We start from the raw sequence: 15,776 nt of genomic DNA on the forward strand, positions 1-15,776 counted from the left end.
TAACAGAAGTTGCTAGATCACAGGCCCTGGTTCTCATGGGTGACTTTAATCACCCTGATATCTGCTGGGAGAGCAATACAGCAGTGCACAGACAATCCAGGAAGTTTCTGGAAAGCATAGGGGACAATTTCCTGGTGCAAGTGCTGGAGGAACCAACTAGGGGAAAAGCTCTTCTTGACCTGCTGCTCACAAACAGGGAAGAAATAGTAGAGGAAGCAATAGTGGATGGGAACCTGGGAGGCAGTGACCATGAGATGGTCGAGTTCAGGATCCTGATACAAGGAAGAAAGGAGAGCAGTAGAACAGAGACCCTGGACTTCAGAAAAGCAGACTTCGACTCCCTCAGGGAACTGATGGGCAAGGTCCCCTGGGAGAATAACATGACAGGGAAAGGAGTCGAGGAAAGCTGGCTGTATTTTAAAGAATCCTTATTGAGGTTGCAGGAACAAACCATCCCGATGTATAGGAAGAAAAGTAAATATGGCAGGCGACCAGCTTGGCTTAAGAGTGAAATCCTTGCTCGTCTTAAACACAAAAAAAACAGCTTACAAGAAGTGGAAGATTGGACAAATAACCAGGGAGGAGTATAAAAGTATTGCTCAGGCATGCAGGAGTGAAATTAGGAAGGCCAAATCACACTTGGAGTTGCAGCTAGCCGGAGATGTTAGGAGTAACAAGAAGGGTTTCTTCAGGTATGTTAGCAACAAGAAGAAAGTCAAGGAAAGTGTGGGCCCCTTGCTGAATGAAGGAGGGAACCTAGTGACAGAGGATGTGGAGAAAGCTAGTGTACTCAATGCTTTTTTTGCCTCTGTCTTCACAGACAAGGTCAGCTCCCAGACAGCTGCACTCTGCAGCACGGTATGGGGAGGAGGTGACCAGCTCTCTGTGGAGAAAGAAGTAGTTCGGGACTATTTAGGAAAGCTGGACGAGCACAAGTCCATGGGGCCGGATGCACTGCATCCGAGGGTGCTAAAGGAGTTGGCTGATGAGATTGCAGAGCCATTGGCCATTATCTTTGAAAAATCATGGCGATCGGGGGAGGTCCTGGATGACTGGAAAAAAGCTAATGTAGTGCCCATCTTTAAAAAAGGAAAGAAGGAAGATCCAGGGAACTACAGGCCAGTCAGTCTCACCTCAGTCCCTGGAAAAATCATGGAACAGGTCCTCAAGGAATCAATTCTGAACCACTTAAAGGAGGGGAAAGTGATCAGGAACAGTCAACATGGATTCACCAAGGGCAAGTCATGCCTGACTAACCTAATTGCCTTCTATGATGAGATAACCGGCTCTGTGGATGAGGGGAAAGCAGTGGATGTGCTATTTCTGGACTTTAGCAAAGCTTTTGATACAGTCTCCCACTGTATTCTTGCCAGCAAGTTAAAGAAGTCTGGGCTGGATGAATGGACGGTAAGGTGGATAGAAAACTGGCTAGATGGTTGGGCTCAACGGGTAGTGATCAATGGTTCCATGTCTAGTTGGCAGCCGGTATCAAGTGGAGTGCCCCAAGGGTTGGTGCTGGGGCCGGTTTTGTTCAATATCTTCATTAACGATCTGGAGGATGGTGTGGACTGCACCCTTAGCAAGTTTGCAGATGACACTAAACTGGGAGGAGTGGTTGATACGCTGGAGGGTAGGGATAGGATACAGAGGGACCTAGACAAATTAGAGGATTGGGCCAAAAGAAATATGATGAGGTTCAACAAGGACAAGTGCAGAGTCCTGCATTTAGGACGGAAGAATCCCATGCACTGCTATAGACTAGGGACCAAATGGCTGGGCAGCAGTTCTGCAGAAAGGGACCTAGGGGTTACAGTGGACGAAAAGTTGAATATGAGTCAACAGTGTGCCCTTGTTGCCAAGAAGGCTAATGGCATTTTGGGTTGTATAAGTAGGGACATTTCCAGCAGATCGAGGGATGTGATCATTCCCCTCTATTCAGCACTGGTGAGGCCTCATTTGGAGTACTGTGTCCAGTTTTGGGCCCCACACTACAAGAAGGATGTGGATAAATTGGAGAGAGTCCAGTGGAGGGCAACAAAAATGATTAGGGGGCTGGAGCACATGACTTATGAGGAGAAGCTGAGGGAACTGGGATTGTTTAGCCTGCAGAAGAGAAGAATGAGGGGGGATTTAGTAGCTGCTTTCAACTACCTGAAAGGGGGTTCCAAAGAGGATGGATCTAGACTGTTCTCAGTGGTAGAAGATGACAGAACAAGGAGTAATGGTCTCAAGTTGCAGAGGGGGAGGTTTAGGTTGGATATTAGGAAAAACTTTTTCACTAGTAGGGTGGTGAAGCACTGGAATGGGTTACCTAGGGAGGTGGTGGAATCTCCTTCCTTAGAGGTTTTTAAGGTCAGGCTTGACAAAGCCCTGGCTGGGATGATTTAGTTGGGTTTGGTCCTGCTTTGAGCAGGGGGTTGGACTAGATGACCTCCTGAGGTCCCTTCCAACCCTGAGATTCTATGATTCTATGACTTCAATCAGTATTGAGTTTCACCAAAATGTATAACGTTTGAAACCACTTCAGCTGATTGCAGTGGAGCGGACTTCAAGTGGAAATACAACAGCTTAGGCCAGTGAGATATTGGTCCTTATGTAATAAAATATTCAAGGCCGCAAAATCTTTGTGGCCATAATACTCCACACTCCCTCAGCTTGGCTCTGAATGAAGCTAATTGTGTTGAAATCACACTGTAGTGACTCATGCAGATTAACTACTAGTTCACATCGCATAAAGCTCCCCTGTTATATGAGTCACAGAAGCTAACTTAAAACCAAACTTCTTGTAAAAGCATGTATTTATTTATTTAAACATATCCTCACTCATAAAAATCTTTCCCACGTGCTTTATTTCCAAACATCTGAAATGGTAAGTGATAAGGCAATCTGCCAGTAACAGACAATATAATAGTTTCTTGTTCAATTGGCTACTGTACCATCATGGAAATGGGGTCTTCCTTCACTAATGCCAATTAGTGAGTTATATGATTTGCTATAGTATTGCTTCTAATCGAGTGAAGTGACCTATCAACGATGAAGAACAACAGGCAAAACAATTAGGTAATTGATGGGCTTCACTTTTTTGTAGGCAAACACAATTTTGTAGTTTCATAATCAAGCTCATGTTATACCACCTAAGTGACAGAACCCTAAAGCACACTGCTAGAATCCAAATATCTGAGTCTCTGGATCGCCCATGGATATTTCAAAATATGCTTTTTGGAAACTCCACCTCACTTCACCTCTCCACACATGTCACTATCTTTAAATCTTTTCACCTGGCAGGACACAAATATATTTAAAAAAAAATCATTCCCACAACAACAAAATACTTGCTCTACCTGTAAACCATATTAATTATTTGAGAAGTACTGATAATATGTGGTTGATTGTGGAATTGAATTCACATGGCTTCAGCATATTTCTTCTGTGCATCACTATACATTCTCCCATTCCCATCTCTGCACCTTCTTCTATGCAGCACCTTTATAATTGGAGATATACCAATCTCCTAGAACTGGAAGGGACCTTGAAAGGTCATTGAGTCCAGCCCCCTGCCTTCACTAACAGGACCAATTTTTGCCCCAGATCCCTAAGTGGCCCCCTCAAGGATTGAACTCACAACCCTGGGTTTAGCAGGCCAATGCTCAAACCACTGAGCTATCCCTCCCCCCACCTGCATCCTCTTCCTGACCCCTTTCACCATGCTTCCACCCCTTCCTCATTAAAGTCCACCCTACATTGAGGCCTACAAACCCTATTTCTCCCTCCATCCAAGTATTAACTTGAGAGGATTAATAGTAACAATTCAACCAAAAATCACAGAATCAACAAGCCACGCTAATCAACATTACTCTCTCTCTCACTTGATTTTTGCTGTTTCCCATTCCTTACCTGTATGTTGTCCATTAAGACTGTAAACTGTTCAGGGCAGGCAACCAGTCTTCATCTCTGTCTGTGAAGCACTTGGCACATATTTGGTGTTCTATAAAGAGTAAATAATAATGGATTATATTTTAATCATTGGTGAACTGGTGAAGATTTAGAGGTTCATTTCTGGTGCTTATCTCAAATCATCTTGTTTTTTTGGTCTCCCAATCAGGCTGGACATTTTACAACTGTCTTTCTTATTAGCTGCCAGGCATTTCTTCAGGTTTGAGCCAGATCAAAAGTATCCTGAGAATAAACTTTCCTGTAATATTTCTGTCCTTCCACTTCTAAACCAAGTCAAAATGAGGAAGAGAGGTAGCCATGAAAGACCTTCCAAGTCTGCGCACCAGGACAAAAAGTCAAAGTGCTTGTATAAATTGTGGGGAAAGTCACATTTATCAATGAAATTGTAATTACAGATTGCAAATTTTCAAGCATTACTGGTGAGGTCTGACTTCTATTTACAGGGGAAACTTCTACTGCTGGAGAAACCACCAGATACAGAAAGAAAGGAGGACAAATCTTTGGTGCCTAAAGATCAACATATGACAAACATGCTTTCTGAGTGGTGTATTACACATTTGACACTCAGGGCCGGCTCCAGGCACCAGCCCAGGAAGCAGGTGCTTGGGGTGGCCAAGGGGAAGGGGTGGTATGTCGGGTTCTTCAATGGCAATTCGGTGGCGGGTCCCTTGGTACCTCTCGGAGGGAAGGACCTGCCACCAAATTGCCACCGAAGAAGAAAGCGGCACGGTAGAGCTGCTGCCGATTGCAATTGCAGCTTTTTTTTTTTTCCGCCCGCTGCTTGGGGCGGCAAAAACCCTGGAGCCGGCCCTGTTGACACAATAGCCTGCATGGCTGAGACAGCTATTACTATTCACCGTTCCTTTTAGCTGAAGAATTATTCCAGCCTATCTTGTGAGGTCCACACTAAAACTGAGACCCAAGCTTTAAAATGCCTAAAACTGTTCAGAGTCAACGTGAAAGACACTTTAGGAAAAAAAGACGGACATGTGATCCATCGTGTTGTGCTTGGGCCTTCCCCAGACTACTCAAAGGAGAAATTTACTTTCAGATCCGAGAGAGTCACCTCCTCTTAACAGAGTTGGAAACAGTTGCAGTGATCTCAAAGAAGGCCGTCTTTTTTTTTTTTTTCAAAAGTCACACTGGAAAATGTCAAAAAACCAAAGCCCTCATCTTCCACTACTTCTGTTTCAACCGGTGCATCTTCTAGTAAGCAGTAGGGTGATGGAATGTTAGGAAAAGCTCATCATCCACAAGATCTGTCAGTTTATGAGGACAATCCTTCTTCCTTGCATCTTTTAGTGGAAGACAGATAAGTCCTGTAAAGTATTCTGAAAGATTCTTCCCAACACATTGATGCTTCAATGTATATTAAACCACCAACTAATTTCCTGATGAATTTGGCCCCTTTGAGATTATATTTATTATTATTATACTGGAAAACAATAGAGCAATGTTGGCCCAATATTGCAAGTTTTGTTTTCGAATGCCTGTTTCCTACCTCTGTGTGAATGTCCTGAACAGCTCTTTAGCACAGCAGGAGATAATCAAAAAATATTACAATCCAGACGGGTATTTGAAAATGCACAGCATTTGGCATATTTGAAAGCGACACTTGCTAGATTTGCAAACATGCATGTGTGTAACCCTTGAGCCAGATTCTGATCCCAATTACTCCAGTGCAAATTGGAAGTAACGCCACTGAAATCACTCCCGATTTGCCTTGACAGCAAAGAAGAGCATGATGACTAAAACAGGTTATACTGTCTTCCAGCCGTTACGCTGCTGTATGTTAGTCTTCTGACTTCTCAGTCTTAGCCCCATGCAGTGACCAGTCTAAGTTTTCCTCCCCCTACCCTCTTGCTTCATCCAATATTTCCTAACAAGTGATGATATTCGGTGACAGCAGAATGGCTTTTCCTCTGTATCAGACTCTCATTGCATTTCTCTAATTAGCCCTCCTCTTTTCCTCCTTCAATACAGAAGCGAAGTACCTATACACTGCAAATCAAAGTTACCACTGTCCTGATTTCCATGCTCTGGTTTCCCTGAGAGTAAATGATTCTCACATCTCCCTTGTGGTTCATTTTATGCTGGTTATAGGCAAAGAGGAATTATAATTAATTTGCATTCCAACAGATCAGTGCATCTCACATTTCTGTGAGAGTCATGGTTACCTATTGGATGAAATGAGTACGATAGTCTGCATCTTTAAACAAGACATTAACTACAAACATATTAAGTACAGATGAATCCATTAAGTCTTTTTATTAAAAATACCATAGGTCCTTTCCATGTTGATGCAAAAAAAGTGCATTATCTTAACATGACATCTTGGACCCCCTCTAAGGGACCTGGAGTTAAATCTTGGACCCATTGAAATCATCATTGTAAAACATGAAATGTCTGAAAAAGTTTGAGAACCTCACAAAACCTCCAAGCCCACTGGGTTCACCCATTCACCCAGTATGTACGTAGAAACAGAGTACAAATGGATATGCAAACTAGATACAATTAACTTAGGTTTGCATAGAGACTGGGAATGGCTGAGCCATTACAAACATTGAATCTATCTCCCCATGTAAGTATTCTCACACTTCTTATCAAACTGTCTGAACTGGGCTATCTTGATTATCACTTCAAAAGATTTTTTTCTCTTTCTTAATTGGCCTCTCAGAGTTGGTAAGAAAACTCCCACCTTTTCATGCTCTCTGTATGTGTATATATATCTCCTCAATATATGTTCCATTCTATGCATCCAGAGAAGTGGGGCTGTAGCCCATGAAAGCTTATGCTCAAATAAATCTGTTAGTCCCTAAGGTGCCACAAGTACTCCTGTTCTTTTTGCGGATACAGACTAACACGTCTGTAACTCTGAAATGGAGCATGTGTGATCTGCCTGTTCCCAAGATCTCTGTGGACCTCTGCCAACATCTCTTTACTTATAACACAAGCCTGTTTGATTGCACTCAATGATAGTCAGCCACTGCAGGAGGAGTCATGATAGTCAGGTACCAGGGGCCCTCAGAATGAACTTGGACCCTCCATTGGTCTCTTTGCTTCTTGGCCCCATTCTCTCCACAGCAGAAGAGACACAGAAGCTACTGCTGGACAGGGAGAGCAGTAGCACTTTACAGAGGAAGACCTTTGTGGATAAAAAAGGGAGGCCTGAAGATGGGGACACCCAGCCAGACTCACCCCAAATATTAGTTGTTAGAGGGTGTTATAGGGGACCTGAGCTGAGCACCCCCCATTACCAATGGTCTGCAAGCAATGGGTACCTGTTGCCATTTCAGAGTTGTCAGCCAGCTCCAGTGCTTGGGAGGGGGAGGCACCTTTTGACCTCCTCATTTTCCATCTGCCTGTAGGGTGACCAGACAGCAAGTGTGAAAAATCGGGACGGGGGTGGGGGTGGGGGGTAATAGGAGCCTATATAAGAAAAAGACCCAAAAATAGGGACTGTCCCTATAAAATCGGGACATCTGGTCACCCTATCTGCCTGCCACTCAGTTATGGGGAGTCCCCTGCTACGAAGGGACACTGGGTGAAGCATTGCCTCCCCCTAATGATTCTCCCTAGTCTGCGGCAGTAGAATTGGCAGCAATGGAATCGTGGATCTAACCTTTGAGAAGAAAGGTGAGGGTCAGCAGAGGCCATAGAACTGCTCTGCAGCCACTGCCCAAAGAGATCCTGCCCACTCAAAATGGCAGTAATGCTGCTTCAGAGTAGAGCCCAGCTGAGGCACGGAGCTGGGGATGGACTATGGCTAGGTCTAGTATCGGTATTGTGCCATATATACATGACATATCAAGAGTCTAGCAGTAAGTCGTTTTAATATCTCTTTAATCCCAGCAGTTTCATGCAGTCTGGCCTATTACTCATTCAGGAAATGTAAGTGAGCGGCCCACTATATGTGAGACATCCCAGTTTGTGTTGTCCTTTGTGTGACAGCAAGGAGCGTGTGTTCTAGAGACTGTGCCTGTGGGGCCAGTCAAGCAACACTGTTCTGTGCAGACTTCCTCAGCTGAAGGACAGTGAGAACTAGATGGGGGGAAATTGATTATGAAAATAGCCTCTGCCCCAACAAAATGTGATGATCATTAACAGGGCAATCAGCCACCCCCCTCCAAAACCCATTTTGGTATAGAGAAGTATCTGCTCTCCATTATGTATTATCCCACGTCCCATTCTTAGAAGATTCTAAGTTATGGTGCACAAACTGGGTCTGATCCAAAGCCCACTGAAGTCATTGGCAGTGTTTCCATTGATTTCCATAGGCTTTGGATCAAACCCACCTGTGAGCAGCCACAGAGGTCTACAAGTGTAAAGAATGCTACAGGGAAGAGAAATGATTGGGAGGTTAGCCACAAGACTGAACTCCAATGGAAGCTTTACCTATCTGAGACCTGCAGGGGCAGTCTGTCAGTGGGAAAGAAAGACAATTAATCCACATCTCCCACCTCTCCTGATTTAATACCAAAAGTACAGCCACCCTTCAATAATCTACTAGACAGGCATCAACAGCTTCCCTCTCTGTTGCAGCAAGTGAGACAAAAGCAGTACAGACAGGAGCATCTTTGACATTCCTTCAGGTTTTCTGTAATGGATCACTTTTAATTAATTAGAAAAACAAGTTGGAGACAGCCTGTAGATATTTTATGTACGTTTGTGCCTAGAAGTGTAATAGGAAACTGAATCTGTCTCTGTGTAACATAAGAACATAAAACATTTTTCATTTATTGTTTTGGCTTTCATGATTTTTTTCTCTGCTCACTGTAGAAATGTGAAGATTTATTTCATAGCTTTCTGTGTTACTGTGATAGAAGTAGACACAAAAAATGCAAAATGTGGTTTTGTTTGGTTCATCTTTTACTTTCAGATTCCTAAATATGGAGCCGTCACCAGACAAAAAGGAAGTAGCACAGATGTATGCTATAACATGAAGCTGTGCTTGCTCTTTAGGATCACCACCTAGGATCGAATGAATAGACATAATATTGCAGGCAGTTAACCCACCCCACACTATTATCATTTCCACAGCTGTGTATTGCTATTAAGTGGAGACCAGCCTTGACAAAATCCCAGAACTGAATAGTGCTAAATTTAGGATTGATCTTGACTAGTAAATTCAATACCGATTATAAAGCCTTTTGAACAATACCTGCTTTGGAGGCAACCACTGTGTTGCTCACTTGAGGACTGTGTAGTAACTATTTTATATGCTGCCCAAACCACAAGAATTCAAAATCACCCTTCTGGGAAGGCATCTTCCTCCTTTTTAGAAGGAATTAGTCTCCAAAGGCCTCATTTGCTTTCCCACGCTCACAGCTTGCAGGTTATAAAATGTGTGGGAGTACCGCAGTTTCAATTGGTCAGGTAGACTGGGTTTCTGCTAGCCTATCCGCATACCTTTGAGCCCTATCAGTGCACAATGATCAGTGGAATTCTTGACATTTTTGTCATAGCATCAGAGGCAGTACTTTACAGAACAAATGCCAATGACCTGCTGTTCTGTCAGAGCTCTGTACTTACCTTTTATTTTCAAGTCAAAGGTTAGCCTATTTATGTAAATCCTCAGCCACGGGCCAAGTTTTCTGACCTGGTTTTCATTCTCCTAATTGTTTCAGGTATTTTTCTTGAAAAGTTTTGGTCAGTTAAATCTAGTTTAAATTTTTTTTTGCTTTGAAGGGTTTTAAGAGCTTTCATAGCCCACCCAGTTTGCAAAGTAGAAACATCAGTGACCTGATGCCCCTGGGCACTTATTTAAAATTCATTACCAGGAAATAAGGTTTTGATATAGAGGTCCTCCATTTGAAGAGTATCTTTGGAAACACATGCACATTACTTTTTACTTTGGATTATGTGGCATTTGAAGTTGTGTATCGAGGCAATGCTCAGTTATATTTCCATTTGCCATTAGTTTCTATTAAGAATATTATCCAGTCAGAGACATCTTTGACTTCCCATGTCTAGGTCAGTGCTTACAATTACTTTGCTATTTTACAGGTTACCATGATGTTTATGGTGGTTTAAAAGATTGAATTTTAGTATTATAGTCTACACATACAAAGAGACATCTTAGACCCCATACAGTGAGATTCAATGCCCTGTTATAATCTTTTTATAAAAATAAGTGACTATGCTGCAGATAATAATGAAATATGATTATCTTGCAAAAATGAGTACATCCATCTATCTTAGGGAGTTGAACTGCTGCTCATCACCATAATATCTGTGCCTTCCACATAACATAGTTTAGTTCCTAGCTGAGTCTCTAGCTTTTCTCCTTTTCACATCTATTAGAGCTCTAATCAGTTATCAGATCATTACTTCCTCTTCTGAGCATGGATAATCACATAAAATACATGTGATCACATTTCAGTATTTATGTGCCAATCTTGCTCAAGTGAAATGTCACTTTAAGGGGCACAAGGAAAAAGTAACATTGTGTCTAAGAGTATAAAATGTTCTTTAAATGGTCCTGGTGCTGCAGTTCAGGCTGTCAGCTAAAAGCAGCAGCTCTGGAAATGGAATTAGACTTCCACACCCTGGGCCTGCTGGGGTTGAATGTATGCTCAGAGAGCTGAAACTCTTTGCTTCTGGGGAATTAATTATATGGCTAGGTCTGTAGGTGCACTATTCATGTTAATCGTTGGATTAGTCATTTGTCTGCTGCAGATGAAGAAATTATTGGTCTGTTTTCTCCCAGAAAAAGCATTCACATACTTCACTGATGTATGTTATGACTTTGGTTTCCATGAAAATGTTGCTGTTACCTGCACAATTCTTTGTTACAGAAGGACACTGAGGAAAAAATAGTAAGGAATGAATGATGATATCTCCATCTGAATGGGTTAGTAGCTAAAACCATTTGTGTTGATCTCTTTCTATTGACCAAAATGTTAAAATACATTGGTTGATAAATCAATACAAAATTTTAAAAGAGTTACTACATTGATGAAAACCTGGAAATGCCAGTCAGTTGAAAGATTGTCTGCAGAACTTGCATCGACAAAACTCTGTAGTATAGAAACAGCCTAATTGAGCAGCCAGCATCAGACACGAAAAAGGATAGAGTATTTCCACTATGAAGACAATGTCAAAGTGACAACAAAGAACAAATGAGAAATGAAAAACTCTGCAGTTGTGGGGCAGTGGCTAATGAAATTAGAGCCAATGATTGGTAGAATTACAGTGCTGCATTGCATAAACGCTTTCCAACCTGTCTTTTAAAAAGATATAAGAGCATCTTAACAAAACCAGATCCCACTCAATAATTACTACATAAACATGGTTTTTGTGTTTGTCGTTCAAGAACAGAGACCAACTTTCCTAATATTTTAAAATATCTTTTACTGCCCACAGTTTCTCCTCTTCTCTTTTAGAGGAATATTTTGCACTTGCCATTTGGCTACATATTTGCTGTTATGCACTGATATTGGGGATAAGCCAGGAGGCAGATTTTTGGTTTGTAAAACCTTCTCATTCGGGTTTTACATTATACAAAATGAGGATGAGGAGTGTACTGTACCCAGTCACCAGAGATGATAGTGGTTGTGGGGTGATAGGTTTTCTTTGTTTGTTTTTGTTTCAGGAGATGGGATATGGAGGCTGAATAAAAAATCCTGGTTTTGACTCATTCCAGAGAAACTTTAGTTTTCTTCCACTTCAACAAAACATAGCATCATAGAGCTATTTCCCCTGAGATCTCCTTTTAAAAAAGACAGTGCTGAAGTTTAACCAGAGATGGGTACTGTACCTTTGCTTTCAATCTGAAGAAGAGCCACTGAAATGTTTCTTTAAGGGGAGGAGGCATTAAGAAGACATGGGTACAGTGTTTATTTTCCTGAATTTCAATAACTTTTACCCCCATGATCAATTTCACTATAACCAAGGATACTGTAGCACTATAAGACTGAGGTAGATCTGAAACTCCCCCTGTTGGCATTTGCTGGGCAAGCAAGACAAAAAATCCAAGAAAATAGCCCTTTCAAGCCTCTACAAATCACCTTGGTTTTGCATAACCTGCAAAGAGCTGAATCCTCATGTACAGACTTGTTCTTTGAGGCTGCTAGAGGAGGAAAGGCAGAATTTGCCAGTCTGTTTCTTAAATCTTTAACATTGATGCCCTGTGTGGAGGGTTGTGATGGGACACGTCCCCATCCCACTGACAGCAAGCCTAATGAGCATCCCTGCATACAGGCAGTGGTGATTAGGTGCACCTGTGCAGAGCATGCTCTTTACCTGAAGAAGGAAAGCTTAAAAAGGTGAAGCTGGCATAGAACAGGGGGAAAGATTTCCCAAGAGGAGAGGCTACTAGAGAGCCCAAACGGAGGCAGTTACCAGCTTTCCCTTTTCTCAGACAGACACTGCAGCCCTGACAGGGGCTCTGGATGTCTGCTCTCTGTCAGTGCCCTGTAGCGGGACCTGAAAAGCAGTGCCAGGGATGAAGGGGAATTGAACTCAGAGAGGAACCTGGGAGTGAGCTCAGCTCCTGCGGGAAACAGTGAACTTGCCCAGGAGTGGGGGTTCCAGAGGGCAAGAGATGTAAAGAGACAATGGCTGAGCCCAAGTTTAGAGCCAGCCAACTACAGGGCTGAACAGGGAAAACATGCATGAACGTTTAGCTCAGTGGAGAGAAACTACAGAGTAAGAGGGGAAATAAACCACAGGAATTGGAGTGAATACTAGAACGTTAAAGAGGAAGAAACAAGCCATTCTGGGGGAAGGGTGGGGAAGAGGGAAATATTGCATAATCGGCGGATGCTGGGGAGCAGATCTTGAGTTAGTGTAAACTCTCGTGGCTCCAGTAATCTGCCCCTGATTTGTGAGGCTGCAATGTCACTATACCATATAAACTAAACACTGAATTCAACACAAAAACAAAGTGAGTCTAGGTATCAGGTTCCTTCCACTATTGTGAAAAATAAAGTCCATAAAAATGATATTAAAGCTTGGTTCGGATTAGAAAACTGACTGTAAAATGGATGCTGCTTAATAAACCCCTTCCTCCTTAGTGTCTTCAAGTCATACATACTCGCTGGAGTTTTCAGTGACCATTTCAAGTCTTTTGTGAACTTCATCCATTGCCACGTGGAACAGGTTGTGAGGAAGTCCTTTCTTTCCCTTGGAGCCATCACATTTAGCCTAAATAGTCAAGCTGAATTTTCCATCTTTCCCCTTGCTAATTGCATGTAGTTGGTTCTCTCCCTACCCCTGGAGATTCCAGAAATGTCTTTGAGGATGCCAGCTTTCCTAACAATAACAAGTTTTTACTGCTGTTAGTATCAGAAATCTATACAATTTTAAAAGAGCAAGTTCGATTCTAGTCTTCTGTGTGGATTGTCAATAAAAATGTTTGCTAAATTCTGACTGTAGAACTTTTATTATTGGTAATGATGTCAGGGCAGGAGGCTGCTACTTGATAGTCTTTGGAATGTTGAGTTTGGCACACAGGAAGGTAGAGAAATCCTCATTCTGAATTGTAAACTAAGGCAAAATTGTTATGGAAATCATTGAGGGACAATAGGCTCATTTTATTCAGAATAATGTCAATATAACCTCACCTTCATATGGGTGAGTGAGGGATTTAGTAATTACTAGGCAGGGTTGTACAAAAATACTGATGCTGTTAGTGCAATTAGGAAAAATAATGGCCCAGTTTCACGTAAAGCAGTACAATATGGAGTTTTGCCTCAAATTGTTTCCTGTTAGTCATTAAAAAAGAAGGTGCATTTTGCAGGTGAATACCCCAGCAAACTGGGGTTGTATGTCATATAAGACAAGGCAGAACTTGGCCCACAATCTCTTTGAGAAACAGCAAGGGCCAAATTCTGCACCCATATACCTGCTCAACGCTGCCTGTTCCCCACAACCACTCCAACTGACTCTGAGGAGACTGCTGATGGAATAAGGTACGATTCAATGGAGTAAAGGTGGCAGAAACTGGTCTTAATTGACTTGTCCCTGGGTTTAGACAGTTTCTCTTGTAGTTGTGAGACAGTCACAGGAGGTCTGCTCTGATCTTTTCTGCTATTCTTGGGACTTCTCTCTTTCTCACAGGAAAAGCTGGCTAGTCGTTAAGTATTAACTGAAGTTTAGTTAACCTCTGTCTGTCTACACTATGTACAATTGTCCTTACAGTTCATTTTGAATGACAGTTGAATTTTGTTCTTACTGATGTAGCTCTCTTTGCATTTATATTCCGTAAAAGTCTCATCAGAACAATAAAGGAGCAAATATCACACCCATCTATTACCCATTCTGAGGAGAATTACTTGGGGGCACAGTGCCCCAGCACCTAACTAACTCACACGAGAGACTCGAGCAGCACATCCAAATACTGAAATTTCAGATATATTTCCTATTGTCAGTACCTACAAGCACACAGTTTCCCCTAAAGAGTCAGGTCCCAGAGCTTACCACTTATTGGTACCTTCTCATTTGGGGAGAACAACAAATGTACTTTACTGCTGCCTTAGGCAGCTATGACACTGGCAGACCTGTGCCAACTCATGCCAAAGCCCCAGAGCCTCGCTGAACACTGACAAATGCATAGCTGAACACCAGTCTGGCTCACCTGTGGGTTAGTATAGTTTAAATGGATATTAGTATTATAAGAATGTGTTTAGATTTTACGGAATGCTTATAGGATGCTGCATGTATTAATCCTACTTACGATATCTGTATCCCAGGGTATAAAGTCACATGGAGTGTTTGCACTGTAAACCTCTGTCATTGTGTATCTCACCAAACAGGAAAAAACACATTTATTAAGATAATGTGCTCATCCTGCACACAAGATGGCCTACTGAAGGCAAATGAGGCACTGTGTAGCATCAAAGGGCAGAGACCTTGTTGAGTGCATTCCTCACCCCCTCCAGGAAGGGGAGGCCTGGGCACGAACTCATCCCATCAGTTTGGACTCTGGGGTGAAGGGGATAAAAATCCCTGACAAGGAAAAAGGTGGATCTTTCCGCTGTCTGGAATCTGAGGGCAAAAAATCCCAAATATAAGCAAGAGATCCCCATGCTGCTTGGCATGTGTCAGCCCTAAAGGCCATAGAGAGCTGTTTATTATAGGAGCTTATGTTACCTTTTTCAATTTAAGATTGTAACTCATTTGTGTGTGTATGTTTCCTGTTTTAACCTTGCAGATAACTCTCTTATTTCTCTTCTTAGTTAATAAATCTTTAGTTTATTACAGGATTGGTTACAGGTGTTCTCTTTGATTTGAGAGCTGAGTACGGCTGACCTGGGGTAAGCAATTGGTCCTTGGGACTGGGAGTAACCTGAACATTGTTGTGATTTTTGGTATAAAGTGACCTAGTCCATCTTGTCAGGGTGGCAAGGTAGACTGGAATGCCCAAGGGGACTGTCTGAGACTCCATGGTAAGACTGTTATAGTGCTTTAGGAGTTCACACTTGTTACTGGGTTGGTGAAATCTAATTATAGAATGTAAAAGCAGTTTGGGGTCTCTGCCTGCTTTTTAACAGTTGGCCCTGAGGTTGGCACTCATGCTGGGAGCCACTCCAGACAGCATGACAGCAGCTTTAAATTGTTTACTCTTGGCTCCCATAGTTATGCTGCTTCTGAAAGGGAACATACAGCATAAAGATTTTTACCTTGACTAAAGTTTTGGTTAAAACAGTAATTTCATGATGTGTGACTTTCAAAAGGGTGTTTGGAGACACACAGGTGTGGCCTTGAGAACATAAGCAATTGACAAAGGCAATGAATAATGCCAGTAGGTGGCAGCACACAACTAGCAAAGGAGATGAGACCAATCTTCCTTCCGCTATGCGTGGAACTGTCAATGCAAG

General features: G+C 42.4%; 1 long non-coding RNA gene across 1 annotated transcript in view; it reads right to left on the reverse strand.

Annotated features, from left to right (window-relative positions):
- Nucleotides 1-2,872: 2,872 nt before the first annotated feature.
- LOC120374991 overlaps nucleotides 2,873-15,776 on the reverse strand; it is a 74,056-nt gene continuing 61,152 nt past the window's right edge. The window contains exons 2-3 of the long non-coding RNA XR_005586392.1: nucleotides 3,895-3,985; nucleotides 2,873-3,024 (exon numbers count right to left, since the gene is read on the reverse strand). This is a non-coding gene — a long non-coding RNA (uncharacterized LOC120374991). The remainder of the gene's footprint in view (nucleotides 3,025-3,894; nucleotides 3,986-15,776) is intronic.

Source organism: Mauremys reevesii, linkage group 1 (genome assembly GCF_016161935.1).
Source record: "Mauremys reevesii isolate NIE-2019 linkage group 1, ASM1616193v1, whole genome shotgun sequence".
In the NCBI taxonomy this organism is placed as follows: Eukaryota; Metazoa; Chordata; order Testudines; family Geoemydidae; genus Mauremys; species Mauremys reevesii.